Here is a 19,988-nt window from a genome sequence, read left to right as displayed (position 1 = left end):
CATCTCTCCTAGGATGATAAAGCAAAAGCGGCAATACCTACTCCTAGACGTTTTTCCACCACTGTTGAGATGGTGGGACAGCATATGCATTTCATCATGACGAAACATTACATTCTTATTTTGATAAAAAACAGTATAACTAAGAGACAGTTTCATGCAAATCACAATATTTTAGAGACTAGATGTGGTATGTTTTATGATTGGAACTGAATTAGTCTGAGACAGTACCCGCTAGGATTCCAGAGGATTCCTCCAGTTGTTGCAGTGTGTGCCTGGGATGGCAACACTTCAACTGGTTTATGTGGACCCACTTGTCTTCCCCCTCTGCCGAACCGCCTTTGGGGATGTGGATTTTGTAGGCCACAGGGGAGATCTTATCGACGATCTCAAAGGGTCCCTTCCATGTAGGCAAAAATTTGCGCTGCTTGGCCTGGTTCCTTTGGAAGTTGTATAGATAGACCCGGTCTCCCACCTGATATTCCTTCCTGGAAGTTTTCAGGTCATAATGGGTCTTCATGCTATCAGCCGATCTTTCTAGATTCCGCTGAGCATACGCAAAAGCATGTTGGAGGTGTTTCCTTAAATTCTCTACATACTCATGAGTTGTGGAGGCATTTATCAGTGTCTGCTCTTGGGTCCTATAGAGCAAATGCTGAGGAAGCACCATCTTGCGCCCAGTCATCAACTCAAATGGTGACATTTTGGTTGCAGATGAAGGGGTAGATCTGATGGCCATTAGGACCAGAGGTAATCGGATATCCCAACTTGGCCCAGAATCTGCCACAAACTTCTTTAATATGCTCACAATTGTCCGGTTATATCTCTCTACTGCCCCAGAAGAAGCTGGCCGATAAGCAATATGCAACTTCCTTTTGACCCCCAGTATCTCCCACATCTTTGTCATTACTTCACTGGTGAAGTGGCTACCTCTGTCTGACTCAATCCTTTGAGGTAGACCAAAACGGGAAAAGATGTGGTTAATCATCAAGGCAGCTGCAGTTTCTGCCTTGCAATTTGGGGCTGGGAGACATTCCACCCACTTGGTAAACAAGCATGTCACAGTCAACATGTACTTATTCCCCCTAGCCGAGCGAATCACAGGGCCTACAAAGTCGATTTGTAAATCTGACCATGGGAGTGTCATTCCCCTCTTTTGTAAAGGCGCCCGGTGCGTGAGGGATGATGGCTGAAATTGTGCACACACAAGACACCCCTTCAAGTATTGGTCAAGGTCCTGCCCCATGTGTGGCCAGTATGCAACCTCTCTTAAGATTTCCAATGTTGTGTGAAACCCCCTATGACCGGCGGTGGCCGCATCATGGGCGTGACTTAACATCAGGCTTCGGAATGAGGTAGGAACCACCCACTGATCGTGGCCAGCTTTGGATTTCCTTACCAGCAAACCGTCTTGAATCCGGAACATTTTTGGACATTTCATCAACACTCTTAGGTCCTCTTTCCCAATGTAATCAGTATCCGTCAGGGGAAAGTTCTCAGGGTCCTCAAGGTGCTGGTAAAATTTACCAATAATTGGATCCCCCTTCTGAGCAGTAATCAAATCAGCATCAGGGGTCTCCTTACTCCATTGTGCCATTGAAAGGTCGTTGTGAGCATTTGTCTGGGACCTAGTGATGGCAGTGACCTGGATTTCCCCCAACAGGGACTCAATCTCAATTAGATCCCCTTGGATGGCCCCGGTTTTGGCCAGCTGATCAGCTAAGTCATTTCCAGTTTTGTCTGGTCCCTCTACTTTGGAATGACCCTTGATCTTTTTCCAGTAGATGGTCATCCCATTCGATGTGACCAGATCATCAATGTTTTGGATCAACTTCCCATGTTTCAAGGGTTTGTTGTTAGCACATAACATGCCTCTGGTTTTCCAATTAACCAGGTGCTCCACGAACCCGTTCCGTACATAATCCGAATCTGTGATTATGACCAGTTCGCGGAGTTGATGCTGGACAGCAGTGAGGATGGCCTGATGCACAGCCATCAATTCTGCCACCTGACTACTTCGGGGACCAATTTTGTATCCAGCGGAGGGTTCTGGGGACTCATTCCCCCATGCATTCCCTACGCCAGCCACCAGTTCTTTCTCCCCGTTGTTGTCAACGTGGTAAGAGCATCCATCCACATAGACAGTGGGCACTCCCTCACACTTGTCTTCTTCAAAGACTTTGTGGGGGGAATTAAGGTATGCCTCCATGTTGTCCTTTATTTTTAGACTTTCGTCCTCGAGACAGTTTTCTCTGGCACAATCATGCAAGTCAGCCAGACCTTGCGCGAGGGGACTCTTCTTGTTTTGGCCATATCGGACCTCCACAGGAAAGCCTTGCATTGACAGAATCCAGGAAGTAATTCGGGAATTACTCACATTTCCGGCCCGGATTCTGTCACTTTGGAGATATTGCAGAGGCTGGTGTGGAGTCTCCACTATGATGTGTTCCCCCTGGATAAACGGGCGGTAATTCTTCAATGCCCACACTGTTGCCAGGAGTGCCTTCTCACAATCGTTGAATTTCTCCTCCACAGAGGATAAAGTTTTGCTCGCATATGAGATTACTTTATTGACCTTGTCATGCTTTTGGTATAATACTGCCGTCAAGCACGTATTAGAGAACCCTGTCTCCAGGAAGAACTCCTTGTTTCTGACAGGGTAAGCTAGGCAAGGCGCTTGTGAGAGGCTTCTCTTGAGTTGTCTTACTGCCTCGGATTGTTCTGGACCCCATTCCCACTTGACCCCCCCGCTTTAGGAGATGAATCAGGGGTCTGGTGATCTCTGCGTAGCCCTCAATGAACTTTCTGCTGTAATTAGTCAGTCCCAGGAGGCTCCTTAGTTCCCGCAGAGTTGTGGGGTCTTTCAGTTTCTGAAGTGCTTCCACTTTCTTTTCCTGGGGACAAAGACCCTGAGGAGTAATCTCATGCCCCAAGAAGTTAACACGGGTTTTACACCACTGTGCTTTCTGAAAGGAAAGTTTTGCTCCGGCGGCCCTCAACTGTGTCAGAACATAACGGATCTCCGCTATATGTTCCTCCACAGATGAACTTTTGATGAGGACATCATCTACATAAGCCAGGTTACCCCTCGCACCCAGGTCGGGCATGGCCTTATGTAGGAAAATATTGAATTCATTGCCGGAGTTGAGGTATCCGAAGGGAGTCCGGGTCCATGTGTATTGCTGGCCCCCAAAGGTAAAAGCCAGCTTGTATTGGTCCTCCCTACTGACAGGCACGGTCCAGTATCCATTGGTCAGGTCTATTGCAGTGAATACCTGTGACCCCTGGATCTGGGCCAGCCCTTGGTCAATGTAGGGGAGAGGCCATCGGGAAGTATGGACCCGTTTGTTGAGCTCCCTGAGGTCAGCGCAGAGTCTCCACTGGCCGTTTGGCTTCAATATTCCCAGCACCGGATTGTTGAAGGTGCTGTGGACTGGACGGATTATTCCCCGGGACTCAAGGTTCTTAATTATTTCAGTAAGGGACTCCATTGATGCGAGAGGCAAGCGATATTGCTTCACAAACACAGGAGTCATGCCAGGGTCCGTGGGGATTGTTGTTGTGTGGATGTCAGTGCGACCACAGTCATATGAGTCTACCGCAAAGAGATCTTGGAAATCCAAGAAAACTTGTTTCAACTTTTTCTTTTGTTCCAGAGTCACACAGGCATCCGCTAGGTTGACTCTCTCTTCCACCATCTGTCTGAAGCCTGGAAAGACTTCTGGTCTGGCTATCTCCGCGGCCTCCTCCAGCTGGGTGGAGAAGTCCCTGGTCAGAGTGCTGATTTGGACCGGAGGCTTCAGGTGGGCAAGGCAGCCTTCATGAACCTGGAAAATCACCTCATCCCTCCTGAATTCACAAGTCACATCTTCCTTACCATAAGGGCAGGAAGTGTACACCAGGAAGTTCCCCCCATGCCGGGTAAAAATCCTGTCTGGTGTTGTATTGTCCTCACTGTCACTGTCAAAACAGTCCTTGGGGATTGGTCCTAACAGTTCATTTCTAAGATCAATGGAGGAATGTCGGTCATCAACCGCCATTCCAATAATGGTGCCTGCGGCTAGAGTAATACTCTTTAAGTCGCTGTTATCCACCTCTATTGGAATGGTGTCATGTTCTATGTTGACTAATGGTGTTGGGTTTACCCCCAACCCTTGCTGTTGGAGAGAAGCATTTAGATGTATGTAAGCATCAGGGTTTTTCAACTCTTGTCCCCTTTTAACTTTCACTTCCAGGGAGAATTGTCGGGTCCTTTCTGGGATGGTGACTTCCTCTTTAACCTGAATTTCAACTGCATAAGGTAGCAATTGAGCTGACCTAAATGCTTTTTCTGGATCATCAAAGCCCATGGGATTATCCGCTAATCGGGACCAAGCTTTGAAGTTTATTAGGTCCAAACTAATGGCAAAGGGATTGAGAATGTCACTGCCTAAGTAAAAGGCGGCAGGGACGTCTCGCACGACCCAACAATTGTGGACTATGCTCTTGTTGCCAATGGAGATTTTGAGCATACACCTGCTTGGCAGGAGATGTTTGGAATTAGGTGCTTCCCGGTCCATTTCCCATTTGTCTATCAGTTTGAAGGTGGGAATGGCTGGATCTTTTGGGAGTTGGCGAAACATGGCTTCGCTGATGAAGCTCTTACCGTTGTTCACACACACTCGAGCGAGAACAGAGTCCTTCCCATCATTTAACTGAACAGGGATGAACAACTGCTCTCCAGTTTGCTGAATATCAGCCAGGCTCTGAGCTGATTTCACATCTTTCTGGACTATAGGAGTGGGAGTTTCAGGTTGTGGATTGGTATAGAATTTCAGAGTGTTTCCTTCCAGCGTGGAATACCACTTTAGACTGGAAGGAAGGTTGATTTTCAGAAACAGAGAGGACCCCCCATCACCAGTCTGTTGTCCTACTGCTATTACTGTCACATCTGGAATTTGGCTATTCTGGAAGTGAAATTCTACTTGGTCAGATTTTTGTTCAACCATGTGGCATGTGCCGTTTAAACTAACATGGTTGACACTCTGTTTTAATTTTATTGGTCGGCTAGTCTGGGTCCAGAGGACCTCGTTTACACAATCTATTAGGGGTGACAACCTTCTCAGGAGGTCATTCCCTAGTAAACAAGGGGTGCCCTCTGGGGTCACAACTATGACCGGGTGTTTCAACTTGTGTCGCCCGATCTTAATGTCCAAGTCTGCAGTCCCCTCAACGGGAATTTCCTTCCCGTCAAAGTTCTGCAGTTGTCCAGGAAGAGAGGTGAGAGGAATTTGGTAATCCTCTCCCCTTCCTGCATTCAGTTCATCAAAGGCCCTTCTGGACAGAAGGGTAGCTTGAGATCCAGTGTCCACCAGTGCCGAGATTGTACCCTGCCCCTGTACTTGTACCGGGGCATAATATCTTCCCTCCTTCTCCTCAAGGGGGCACAGATAGTGTACATTTTTGGACAACTGGTGGGCTAATTTTTTGGTTTTGGACATTGCTAGAGAAGAGATTTGGGCAGAATTCTGTGGAGAGTCTTGGGAATCTGAAAGAAAAATTTGGCAACTGGAGATCAGAGCCATTGTGGGTTCCCCTGGTTCCAGTTCTGGGCCGCCCCCCCCTTTTTGGAGGCAGTCCCCAGTATGGGTTTGAACCCGGGGATTTTCTTGCTGTTGGTTCTGGGATGAGATGGTGGGCGGCGGTAGCTCAGTCTCCACATCTCCCCAGTCTGGATTTGCATTCCTAGGGACCCATTTTTCTTTGGGAGGAGTTCCCCCCTCTCTGAAGGAGAAGATCCTTTTCTCAGGATCCTCTGAGGATCCCTCTCCCTCAAATTGGAAGATCTGTACCTCCTCCTCAAACTGAGTCTGTTTGGGTCTTTTGTTTCTCCTACCCCCCCTCTGCTCCTTAGGAGGCAGACTTTCAGGGGCAAGAGATTTTGTTTCCGGTTCCTGGGTTTCCAGGGGCTGTTTACAAGTGAGGAAGGAAGCTTCCTCCAAGGCTTTACACCCCCCTTCCCCTTGTGCCTCCTCCCTGGGAACCGGTGAGTTATCGGGGTGCTGCCCCCGTCATTGTTCTGGAGCACCAGGTCCAGAGTTGGGTGCGTTCTGCGCCGGCACGCTGATCTGAGGGTTCTGCTGCGCCCTCAGTATATGACCCATATCCCGCGCCATGTTTTGAACCTGGCGCTCTAACTGGGAAACCCGCTCAGGCTGATACGGGGCCCTGTTTTCTCCCCTGGGCTGATCCCGGGAAGGGTAGCTATCCCTCCTCTGGTAATACCCCTGGTTGGGAAGATTTGGGTACCCCTCCACCCTTGGCCTCCCCTCTCCCGGATTCAGTGGTCTGGGCTCAGGGAATTGGGGAAAGAAGGATGGATGGTTTTGGGGCTGAAAGTTGGGTGAATACCTGGGGAAAAAGTTCTGCCCAGGATTTGGAGAGTTTCTGCCCTCCGGTGGGAAGTTAGGAGGGAAGTTCCCTGGGTTAGGTGCTTGGCTGGATCCCCCCCCTTGGGCTGGAGGAGTCCACACATAACCCAGGATGGGTCTGTTTCCCTTGTAACGGGGACTTACATAATCAGGAGAGCGAGGGACCCCATTTGTGGGGCTGCCTCCCTTGCTCCCTGCCTGTGACTGGCCCGAGGACCTTCTGGGCCTAGCATTATTAGGTGCAGGTAGGTTTTTAGGCCCCCCCATCTCCAAATCTAAAACGGGGGTGACCTTTACCTCTGCCACCTTGGCAGCAGCAGGGGTGGTGTTGGCTTTGGGGTTTTTCTGGGCATTACTTTTGCTATCTATCGGTTTCTGCACCTCATAGATCCGGGTAGCCTGTTCAATGACCCAATCTAGGGATCTTTTCTCGTGAAAATCCCTCACGAGCTGGGTCATGATGTATTTGGGCAAGGCATGGAAAAACGTATTTATGAACTCTCTACTATCTGTGCGCACCCTTCTTGTGGTCTGTGCAAAAGCACGCTTTAACTCCTGCACAAATTCTTGTGGGGCCTGATCCTCCCCACATTGCAAATTGTAGGCTGCCTTGCGAGCCTCTTGAGGATTTCTGTGAACAGAAAAATGTTTCAGGATGGCCGCCTTATATGTGGACCATCTTAAATGATTTTGGTCCTCCAGCCCCGCAAAGAAACTGGAGTATTCCGGGGAGAAGGTCCACTTTACATATTGAATACAGCTTTGGCTGTCCTTCAAATGGAAAGTCTCCATCATTTGTTCAAACAACTCTAAGTGCTCCCAAACAGAATACTTAGCGTTCTTATGGTAAGGCGTGATGACGCTCCTGATCGCTTTAATCTGCTTTAAGGGGTCCTTAAGCAAGGCCCTTTTTGCCTTATTGGCCTTTTTGGTTCGGGTAACCCTTGTCCATTCATCCTCGGACTCAGAGGCACTGCTCCCAGAGGTTCCCGTCTGTTCTTCCAGGTTTTCCCGGATTCTGCGAGCCTGGGAATGGCTGGCAGAATGTGGGGACCTGGTCTCCTGTGTCCTGCGCAGTTCAGAGGAGTCTTCAGATTCCTCCTTGCTGCCAGGATTTGATGGGTACCCCCTCCACTGACCTAACTGGGCAGAGGTTTTCAGGATGCCCTTAATGGGCCTACTCTCCTGGGGTTCCCCATTGAACTGTACTGTACTTGGGTGCCCATACCCGGATGCCCACCCCTCCATTCCTGAGTGGTACTGGCCTATGAGCCCCATACTCTTAGCTGGATAGTAATCTGCCATCCCTGTGGCCCTGTGCTCATGTGCGCCAGGGGACATGAGACTGGTAGAGTCCAGGGACTGGGGGAGATGAAGGCCCCTGGTGGTAGGGCTCCTGCGGTTATGGTCAGGAATCTCTCTTTCCCAGCGGACCTCATCTCTATCCGCCCCTGCTCCCTGTTGCAATGCAAGAGCCTGCATTTGTGCCTTCAGTTCCTCAGTTAAGGCCTTACTCGACTCTATCAGTCTCTCCTGCATCGCTACCTGCTGTTGGAGCCTATCATTGTGCTGGCAGAGAGCTTCATTCTCTCTCTGTGTTTCCTGATTGGTCCTGGAGCACTGGGCCAGTCTTTGCTGCAGGAGGGTTACCTCCTGAGCTGTGTCCCTATTGGCCTGCTCCTTTCTTGCTAGAGCATCCTCCACCCTCCTGGTGTGCTCTAACAAGTTCTGGTGTTCTTTTTGGAGGTCACCCAGTCCCTGGTGGGCCAGGTGATTTTCTTCCATTTTTCTTTTTAGATGGCAGACTTCCTGGCCTATGGCGTCTCTTTCCTGACTAAGAGCCTGCATTTGTGCCGCCAGGTCGTCCCTCTGCCTTTGGAAGGTACCAGCTTTCTGGCGCTCCTGGTCAAACTCTGTCTGGGTATCCAGGTCTTTCAAAATCAGTTTATTGCTCTCTGCCTTCTCTCTATCTAGGTGGCTTTGCAGGGTGACTACCTGCTCAGCACATGCCCTATTGAAGTCTAGCTGTTGCTCCAGCTTTTTCTGGCTCTGCAGTAAGGAGTCCAAACTGTCTTGGTGCTCCTTCTGCAGGGCCAGAAATCTAGTATCCTGTTCTACCTTTTCCTGTTGCAGCACATCCATATCCTTCTTTATTTTAATGATGTGCTGCCTACTATCATCTTCTGACTCCTGGCTCCTCTGCAGCCTCTGCTCAGAAGAGACCAGGTCAGATTGGGCCTTCTCTAACACCATCTGTTGCCTATTTGCCAGATTTTGGCTTTCAGCACATCTATCCTGCATGTCTCCCATATGTAGGTACAGGTATGCTGCTATCCTGGCAATCTTATTGTGTTCCTCTTTGGCTTTAGGAGCCATATATAGCTCACTCAGGGCCACATGTAAGGGACCCTGATCTCTATATATATCTGACCCTGTTTCAGAGACCTGTTGTGTGATGGCCTGCAACCAGGCATCCTGGCCCTGTTCGGTCCATTCACCTCTCACAAATAGCTTATGCAAGAGGTGCTCTCTGGCCATTTTCATGTCTATTAAGGTCGTCATTCTAGAGATTGGTCTCTGTCCTGACTTACAGAAGTTTGTATTTTATTTTTGCAGAACAGAACTTTTCTTGGAGTGTCCCTTTTGAGGAATGCTTTACAGCGTAACACAGCGTGGTGATCCAACCGGATGTATGTATCCCGTCAGTTAGCACACTGTATTGAGCTACACAAGTGGTAAATCTAACCCAACGTCTCGGCTCGAGCCCCCAATTTTGTAAGAGGATTCAATTCAACACTACAGCTAAGTCCACGCCTAGTCTATAATACTGAATGAAAACCCTTATTGATATATCTTTAGGTCCAGTTCATGCGTTCTGGATGACTACCCCTATATAACACCCCTCTCTTGGAATCCCCCTGACCCCACTGAGCCAAGAAGTAGTTCTGTTTTGCAAGTTTAAAAGGTTTATTTGATAATTTAAACAATAGATATATATACGACACTTTATAATAAATTAATAATTGAATATCACACTTAATCTGATATGATGAAGATTAACAACAGAGAATCTGGCACTAGCACACTTCTTTATAATTACTAAGGAGTTGAGATGAAATGGATAAGGTAGCACACTGGTAAATAGGTACAGAAGTATAATGTGGTAGAGAATGCTTTATAAGGTTCAAGGAAATGCAAGGTTGAATGAATGAAATGCAGTATAGAAAACAACTTGATATGATTTCAGCAAAACAATGTAATCACTTTTCTCTGGCAATCCCCTCCCCCCCTTGATGCAATGCAAGGAAATGGAAGGAAGCACACAGTTCTCAGAAATGCAATCAAATGTGATTCAGTTCAATCCCAGCAAGCTTACAGAAAACAGATAGGAGTTTTGAAAACACAGGCCCAAATTGCTTTGATATGTGCTGGCAATGAATTGAAAAATATGCTAAAATACTTTTAATTCCCTTTCAGAGGTTCAGGGTGAGTGGTATCTAGTCAATATTAGTCCAGGCTCACACTAGCAATGATGCAGGGATAGTTAGCAGGTTAAACGAATTTCTGGCAAATGGAAGGCAAGCAGCAGCAGCTTTTTACACATGAAGAAATTTGCAAATCGCGGCAAAATTCGCGGATGCGCCGAGCGCTATAACAGAGGAACCACAAGGACTATCTCTATCGTTTTGGGGTCCTAGGAAAGCCTAGGATCTCAGCTTCCAAATAAAAGTTACTGCAAGTCTCTAGCACAAACGGTTGCAGAGATATGAGCGATTGAATAAAGGTCGTTTTTCAGATTTGAAATTTTAAACGCACACTTTTTCAGCTTTAAAAATGATGGCAGGATAACACAATTGCTAAGCTGCAGTTCTACTTAGGTTAAAAATGGATTGAATTATATTATTTTAACTAGGAGATTGGTTCTGCACAGTTTTCTAGGTACTCACACTATATTCTTGAGTGAAATGGGCCTCATCACGGATCTGGTCAGGGTTTTAGACTCGCCTCTGGTCTCTGCACTTCACAGTGATCTGGGTCAGCTCTCTCTGCTGGTCTGGGTCTCTCTGGGTACAGCACTGCTTTCTCTCTGGTCTGCTCTCTTAGTTCTGGATAGATTGAAGTCTCTAGTTTGGCTCTCTGGAGGTTTGATGGAGGTAAAGTATGGATTTTTCCGGCAGAGCGTCCCGCTGCAGATGGAATTTGAAGGTCCCTATCTGTCCTGTCTGTCTGCTTTTATGTGTTTAGAATGTGGGTGTGTTCTAGCATCACTGACCCTACCTCTCTCTCAGCTTCTAATTGGTCAAACTTCCATTTATCATTTGATTGGGGAATGAACTGTGAGTCAGAGGGATGTCATTTTATGGCTTGCAGATAGGACACTCCTCTGTCAGATTGCACACATTCTATATTTGATAATAAAAGACATATTTCACAGTTACACAGTTGCTTGAAATTACATATACATGGTGTGGCTGAATTTAGCCATGTCTCTGTCCAAATCTGCTCTTTCTAGGAGCTTGCATTCAGAGATGGCACATAATGGACTTTTTAACTGATTTTTCAATTTCTGACATGGACCCAACTTTACATACATGTGCGCAGGGAGTATGGACATTAACTGATGAAGTTTCAGACTTTTAACATGCATACATTTAGAGTAATATCCACTTTTCCGCTGACACCCCCCTGAACATGCCACCGGGTCGAAAAACCTCTTAAAATGTGGGCAGAAAAATCACCAGAATTATGGTATCATTTATAAAATTTTCACATGTCCGCTCTATGAGTTATTCATCTTTTTAGAGTTATGTTCTGGCTCCAAAGGGGTGTGGTTTTCTCTCAGCACAAGGTAGAAATACTGGTTAATCCAGTTCTGCCAAGCCAGCTTGCTCTCACAGGCAGTGCCCCTCCCAGCTCCTGCCAAGAGGAAGCTACATTTTACGACTGCGGTAATAAAAACCTTTGCCTGAGTGAAGAGGGCTTTGTTCACTCTCCTGCAGAGCACAGGTAATTCAATTATCAGATAGATGGCATATCCTTAGTGTGAGCAGCAAAAGGGCAGCTAGGCCTGGGAACACAGCTGTACTCAAGTTTCACTCCTGATGGGGGTAGTTGCCAGGCAGAATTCAGTTCCTTAAGCCAGGTTTCAGATAAAATGTCACTTTTTGTTCCCCAGTTCCTACATTCAAATAAAACTAAACATTTTCACATATGCAGCTAGAAGGCTGATTCTAAGTTTAAAACTATGACATTTAAACAATTGCAACCTATGTGATACTCAAAAGTAGGTCACTCAGTCAATTTAAACATTTAGATTTTAGTGTCTTTAAATCCAGTGCAACTTAAACTGCTGACTCCATAGCTCAGCCAGTTTTGTTATAAGCATTGTTCTGGGCTCTTCATTTCCCAGATTTTGTAGGCACACAACACTCCATTCTACCAAATGTCTGCTGGTGTCCAGTGAGTTTTTAGATGTGTTGCAATGTTTAAAATAGACAGTTTGAGCCTGCCTTCAGAGAAACACAGGGTGGTTTTAAACTGCCGGCTTTTGGATAGTGGTGAGTACTGGTACTGCACCCATTTTTGGGATTTAAGAAAATGAATTCCCCACAATTATGGGTTTGCTTTTGGCAATCAGCATTGCCATTCCCAATGGTTTCAGACTACTGTGTGGGTAGTCCAATGGTGGTTTTAGGCAGTTTCCTTCTGTGCCCATAACATCGGCAAAAATGAGTGGCAGCCTATTCTTCATGCATTTCCCTGTGCATTTTCTGGGAAGCTCTGGCCATCATGAGGTTTTCCATGTCAGTACTGCACAGTTTTGAGGTAGGGCTCGGATGCATGGATAAATACATCCCACATGGCCATTCGCGGGCGGCAAAATAAAATGCTCCCCATTGCCATTTGAGCCCAAAAGGGCTCAATGGGAATGGGGAGGTCGGATGCATCAGCACCCTTCGTAAATGGTGCCGGGGCATCTGACATGCTCTGCTCGTGGTTGCCGGTACGCCTGCCAGGTCAGTCTTGGTGGGCAGGAAGGCACCCGCTAGCAGAACTCGTAGTTTGCCGGTCCGGTATCAACGGTTCCAGCAAACTTGCCGGTACTGTTGTTACCGGAATGGCAAACTTGTAATGAGGCCCTATGTCTGATAAACAATATAACAACTTTGGAGAAGCATTCACCTTGCCCAAGTTGGAGACTGCTTCTAGTACATTCCGCCGGTAAAGACATTTTTAGGACTAAGGCTAATGTACTGTCATGCGCACTAGGCTTCCACTGAATTCTTTTTTAGTAGCAAGAGCATCATTACACATACAGAACACATTGCTTTTGTTCATCTGTATACGCCACATTGTTTACATATCTCAAAGCTGGATTGATATATTCGGTATTGGTAGTGCAGTCTTTTGACACACGTTTCATCAGCTCACCACTAGAGGCCTCCTGGCCAATCAGCACTGGCTGGGACAGGCAAGGCTGGACAGGAGCAGGTGTCTTCCCTAGAGTGAAAGGCACAGCAGCTGTGTAGTAGAACACAATTGGGGATAGGCAGCGAAGAGTTGTTCTATATGTGTCCACCTTCAGTTTCAGCTCTCTCCCCTCCATGCATTGTTCTTGTGTTCTGGGGAAGATGTCAGCGGATCTGATGAGGTCAGTACTCAATCTGGATTGCTCAAGAAAGCATCACCGGTTGCTGATTGAACCGAATTCAGGCTCTTTCTGCACCAATTTGTCACGCTGTTTTACTGGAGAAGTGCCTTTGCTGGGCTTAATGTTTACAGGAAAAAGATCCAAACCTTTATAAGTGCTGGAACAGGTACACATTTTCCAACACTCTGAAACAGGTTGCATCTCTGAGTACAGATGCACAAGACACTGAATATTAGTGTCAACCGTTCACCCCGTTCCTGCATAAATGAATCATTTCTAGTAAGGCTCCTGTTCTACTGCATGCAAATCGGGAGGAAACCACAGTAAAAAGGCATGCCATCTTTCTTGTCCCTATTCTCCCCATGTTTAGATCTGCATGCAGTGTGTCCACCTGCCAAACCACAGACATGCATATATTACACTGCAGTATACATATGCAGTCGAGCCGTTGTCTTTCTACAGCTCACTGTTGAAACAACAATGCATTATAGGACATGAAGTCCATCCCCTAACGGGTACGAGCATGCCCTTTCCTATAAGTATAAGAATAAGTTGTAGGAGCAAAATACTTAGGCAGAGGAAGATAATGATTTCACTGTGCTTATTTTATTCATGTGTTAACCCAAGTACAGAAAGTATGACAGCCCATGCTGTTTTATGCCTTGAGCCAGCTGGTGTTAAAGTATTGAATACGTTAAATGTGGTTGAAACTGTTAAACCATGCATGCTCACCACTGATTCACCAATTGTGAAAAAGAATAAATCTCGTGGACATAAGGTTTATTTTACACCTATGTTCCATTTTTTTTTCAGGCAAGAGCAACTATTACCTTCCCTTTCCATGCAGCAAACGTTGGTGCTGAAATCGAGTTTGGACAATTTCGCACTGAATGATCAAGCTGCAGATCCCGTCATTCAAGCTGTAAACAAAGCCTTTCATTTGTGGCCACATTTATGTTGTATATTGGACATGATTTTCAGACAAAGGGTTCCCCTGATGAATTTCCCTTGATTTTATTGTATGTGTCGTGTGTGAGGAATGAAACATGTTGGGATGAGTGGGTATGTATTGGTTTGAATGTGAGTGGATCAATTGCGATTTGTATAAGTGTATTGAAAATTGAAATTTGTTTTTGATGACAAGGCTGCACTGGTTCAATTCTTTAGCCTTGGCATAAAGTAGAAGGAAGTGTTTACTTCCACGTGTATTCCTTTATGTACTCCCACCGTGTTTTGTCTGTTCATATGTATGACCATGTACTGTGTGATAAACCACTGATTGTATGTATCTCTTACAATTGAATTTCATTTTATATTTTTATAAATAAAATGGAATAGTTTTGATAATTTACTTGACTGGTAGCAGGTTAAATTGTCCTATAGACTATCAGGGATGTCTACTGATTAAGCTTGTGCTCTTCACAGATTTTGAAGGTATAGTGTGTTTTCCCGAATTAGAGTACTGGTGTGTTTTGCTAAAGGTTAATGACCTATTCTGAGGGTTGATGCTTGTTGAGCAGGCTAAAACATCATTTTTCCCTCATACTTCTTGTTGTGTTAGTCTGGATATACACTGCGCCAGGACCTGCACAATCATGACAGGTCTCCAGAATTATCGTGATTTTGTCTTTTCTTTGCGGTTGGAGATTGTGTGACCCGTGTCATGACTGCCACAGTGCTTCCTCCCAACCCTGCAGGTACATTCATTTGTGATGCCACTGTATGCAGGATTATCAGCATTCTTTATCATGAGGATTATCCAGAATTCTGATACTGGTTAGCGTTCCACCTGCAGGCAGAGAATCCCGGATCCCCATCCTAGAGGTCTGGATCACACGGAGCGTCTGTGGGGAGTAAGCCGACCCTGGAAACGGAGGATATTTCTGGGGGTCCTAGTCATTGAACAGAAGTAATGGATGGATTCATTACCTTTCTTCTTTTAGAGGATTTCCCGGAAAACAAACGAGGGTGTAAATCACAGTCCGTCCTTCTGTTAGCTGCAAAGTCTCTTTTTAGAAGCTAAGCCTTTACGAGATGAACATCACAAACAGTCCATTACACTCCCATAACTGAGCCGTGCCACGACGTGTGAGATAAGGAAAGACCTCACACGTCTGCTGCACTAACTTTCACCGATGAACTGTGGTTGCCGGCAAATCCCACCAGAGCTCCTGGCATAGAAAACAGACGGTTTTATTCCTGCAGCCCACGCAGTTGAAAGGTTATGTTTATACTAACATAACCCCAGCAATAAACACGACACAAGCCTCCAGTCCCTGGATAGTCACAAGGGGCAAACATACTGTAATCGCAAACAGAGAACACAAGTGATTGAAAGGGCATGTTGCTTCGAGAAGTGCCTTGTGGTCTGGTGTTCAAGTGTTTTGCTTTAATTGTCAAATACTTTTACTTGTATGGGAAAATAGGATTAAAAGTGCTGCACAAATCATTTGCAAAGTTTGAATTCAACTTGCAGGTTTTTCATTCCCAAATATCTACACACATTATGGAAATGTGCAACAAATGGAACGAGCCATACTTAGATGGTAGGCCGCACATTTCAAAGCCTGCATTTTTTTTAAAAACACTGTATTTACTGTTGCACACGGGTTCACAGCACTTATAGTATATATCATTTACATAGCTTATACTTTGTTTTCAGCTGACAGAGCATATCATTACATGTCTTCATCAGCAGCTATATCAGCCAGATGTTGTTTATATCTGGCCCATATGTTTCTGGGTATGGAGGTTGCTTGTAGTAAGTATATGTATGTTTCTTCAGTGTCACTTGTCCATACCATGTCTTTGTCCCAATTCCCCTTTGTGGGGGGGTTTTACTCTTCCATTTTAGCAATATCGCCCTTTTGGCTAACAGTAAGCTCACATTTAATAATTTCCACCATAAGCCTGCAATTAAACGTGTAAAAAATAACATTAAAGTTAATTGAATTTTTTTTGGTGGGTGGGAAAGGGCAGACAAGTGGTTGGGGGGATTCAGGTACAGTTAAAAAAGGTGTATGAGGGGAGGTTGGGACCCCCCACAGAAAAAAGAAATTCGATGAACTTTTTCGTTATTTCATACAGGTTTAAATTGCATTTTTTTTAAATGCCTGGCGTTGAAAGAACATAGATATATGGTAAAATATAAAATCACGTGTATTTATCAGGGCATTTTGAATATAATTGATTGTCGGTGACCAAATGTGTACTGTCTATTTTAAGCACTTCGAAACATCATTCTACTAAATAGGGGATTCGTGTATGCAAGAATACAATCTAGTGAATTACTTTTAATAATGATTTGCTATATATAGTGCATGCTATTAGTACCTTTCAGGTAATCCCCCTCACCTGCCCCCCCCAAAAAGGCCCACGAATCATCACTGATTCCCATGTTTGGTAAAACCTGAAATATTCCCATTTGGGGGATAGCCCAGCCCCGCCCCTCCCCCATTAAACTACAGAATGCCCCTTACATTACAGCTACATTACAAAGTTCGGCCAGCACCCCGAGGTAAGGTAAATACACATCTCTGCTTCCTTCGCAAGAGCACTGGAAATAGAAAAAAGTTGAATATGCCACACTGCCCAGCAGTGCCTGCCAAGCCGCTGTGGGGTGGTGCTGCATGTGATTGGGCCCTGTGGAGGGGGTGGGCGGCAAAGGGGGGGTGACAGAGCCTGCCCTTTCTTTCAAAGCCCCATCTGCTGACCCTTGGTTCAATCTCACATTTTTTCCATGCAAACTTCCAAAAATGTTCAAAAGGCTCGCAGGCCCTTGATCCACCCAACATTCAGGTTGTTCTCGTTTTCCCAGATCTTCTTGTTACGACAGTGTTTGCCATTTTGTAGAATTGTACATTACAGATGTCACTATTGAAATGAATGTATCAACCTGTATCCTTGGATGAGGAATTGATGATTGGCAGGTTCTGTCCTGGCTAATGGAACATTTGAATGGGCACAATCTTACAATAGTTGGCAAAAGGGCCGCTGACCTCATGCACCTGGGAATTGTCCACACCCTCATAGGGAGTGAAGACAGCAAAGAGGGAAATAGTGCAGATCAGGTTTACTGTTACCTCGAAGCTGTTGAGGGAAAATAACGTACCACATAAACTGTATCACACTGCAAAAGGTGAGCCAGCACCAGGGGTGGACTGGCCTAGGGCGGAACTCTGGCGATTTCCCGGTGGGCATCTGCATCATGGGCGTTTCTTGTGTGGTTACCTATTTTATTTCCAAATGTTCTTATGGGAAAGGTGTTGGGCGCGTGCTCACTGTGCAATATGGGGCCATGTTGATAAACATTTCCAGGGCCTCTTTTGGTTCCCAGTCCAACCGTGGGCAACACTTTTGTGAAAATGCATTAATGTGGCTAGAAAATGCCTGAAAACATAAAGCAGAGGTAACACATCTTTGCGGAATCTTTTCTATGTTCCAATCTCCCATCCTACATAACATGTGTGGATGGATAGCAAGGAAGGCAGGCAGTCGGGTGCATTACTCAGAAAATAGTGGCAAGTCCTCGTGAAGTGGTATGTGGCTTGGCCAGATTATCTGGTAGACTCACAACTGTAGCAGCCTGTCGATAAGTATAGAAACAAGGGTCAAAGCGGTTGGCACAGTAGTGTGCAAGGCAGACATAAATAGAAAAAAAGTGCACTCCAAGCATTTACTAAAGCTGGGCTGTAAATATGTGTGAGTATTGGGCATGAATGGCATCCCCTCTACCCAAAATGTCGTCCAAAACCAGCCTCTGGTAGAAAAGTGCCTTCTCCAAAGTCACCAAATTTCTCAGTTTATGGTAGCAGGCCTAGCATTCAGCTTCCAATATCCCGCTTGTCCATGTACATGCTTCCATAATGGGCACATGTGCAAAGGGGATTTATTCATTTGCATAGGGAATAATTCCATACAAATTATTCACCGCCCACTTCCAACTCTACGATCAGTAACTTTTCTCTCAAACAGTTCTCATTACAGTGGCCCATTGCAGAATAGGGGGATAAAATAGACGAAAAGGCCCTTTTGTGCTGCTAAAGCAATTTTAGAAATATAGGGTAGGCAATAACCATAATTAGCATATGGAGATTGTTATTGACCTCCACTCGGCCAATCAGAGTGTTCAGAGTGCAGAGTGCAGCCAATAACTAGTGGTATTGACTGCATTCTGAACATTCTGACTTCAAAAGCTGACTTCAAAAGCATTGAGGGAAATTATGCGATTTCCGGGCAAGCTTACTTTCATGAATACACTACTTCTCTGGGAGGACCTTTTTTGCTGCAGCATCCAATTTTACTCACTGAACAGAAAGCTAAAACATAGCAAAATGCTTTCACTTTCTCATTAAGAAACCATTTACTTTAATATCACAACTAATGCATGCTCATGTTAAATCCCTCTCCAGTTTAACAAAGTTTGCAGTTAAAACGCATAACATATGAAGACAATCTTGCTACTTAAATACTACACATGGAACCACATTAAATTTACTAATTCAGTTTGCCTATTTACTTTACTCGCCATTAAAGCAAAATTATTTTGCTTCACCACCAAAACGCCAAACTATGTATCGCTGCCAACATCACGTACTAACATTACAATAGCCTTATAGACTTCGGGAGGGGTCGTTATCGCTTGGTATAATGACCATTCGCCAATGTATTGTATTCAGCTTCGAGGATGCAAAGTTTTTAACCACGACTAGACAAGTGTCTCCCAAATAGAATAGATACTGTGGACGTGTGCGAAAGTTTTATTCAGCAATCGAGGTAAATGTGACAAACAAAGGGATAGATGAAGGGACATTAGCACATGAGTTGAAGGCGAGCAACCAATTAGGTTGCTCAGTTTTCAGGATTTACCAGGAGGTATGCACCTCAATTCTGAGAAAGGAGTTGACTGCACATCACACTCCACCAGCACCAAATTTAGTGTATTAAAAACTACTTAAATTCACGGGTGATGCAATGGCTACCGATGATGCCTCATAAACCCAATCATGACCGGCATCCTGTTAATTTCTGCTACCTGGATCCTCAGCCGCCATCTCCATGGAAACCATCTTATTTGTAGTTTTTAATTTACACCATAGACAGGCTGCACATACTCCCTGTGGACAATGTTAGCCCCCAAATGACTTCTCCCGTAGTATAGTAAATGGTAACTCGGGGTGCTAACGTTGACAAACACCAGTCAGTAATGACCCTTTGCCCTGTCGAACAGACGATGCTTTGCCCCTGGCCTTACATCAGGCTGGCAGGCTATTAACAACCAGAAAAGCCTGCCACCTCAGGGTTTATCCCAATATTGGCTGAGACTGGACAAGGTAAGAACACCACATGTCTTGACAGTAGCGATCAACCATTTTCAGAGCTTACTCTCGAAGCTAGATCCTCCGAATCCGTAGTCATGGAAGATCATGCATATTTTGTAATTGTCTCAAGTGCCTACCATACACCCTTACCAACCGACTGCTGACCACTTCAAAACTGCAACACGCAGAATTAATTCAGAAAAAGAAACTTTATTCGGCCATAGGCCATCAAACTTCAGCCTAAAAAAAAGTTTCTAAATTTTCCACATAGCAGTACACAGTTCAGGTAAATTCAGGGCAGCAAGGACAAAATACACATACAAATGCCCAAGACCTATCAGTTCCCAACCGTCCTTGTCCCCAGGGGTGTTACATTTCCTCCAGATAAGGCAATGTTGGGGAGAGCGATTGTAGGAGGGTTTATTGGGCCCATATATGGGTGAAGGCTCAAGGTAATCATGCTGTTAGCCACCATGCCGTGGCGTCCAGTTCTTCCCAAGACATCGCTCAATGTTTGCTCGTTCCTAAAGAACAGTTTAAGTCAGCAAGCGGATCCCCCACACTGGGCATTCTGAGGCAGCCCACCAAATCTTCCCTCGTCACAAAAGG

Source organism: Ambystoma mexicanum, chromosome 5q, assembly GCF_040938575.1.
Source record: "Ambystoma mexicanum isolate Mex_15411 chromosome 5q, UKY_AmexF1_1, whole genome shotgun sequence".
In the NCBI taxonomy this organism is placed as follows: Eukaryota; Metazoa; Chordata; class Amphibia; order Caudata; family Ambystomatidae; genus Ambystoma; species Ambystoma mexicanum.
The sequence above is the reverse complement of the archived record's forward strand: the minus strand, read 5'-3'. Positions refer to the sequence as shown.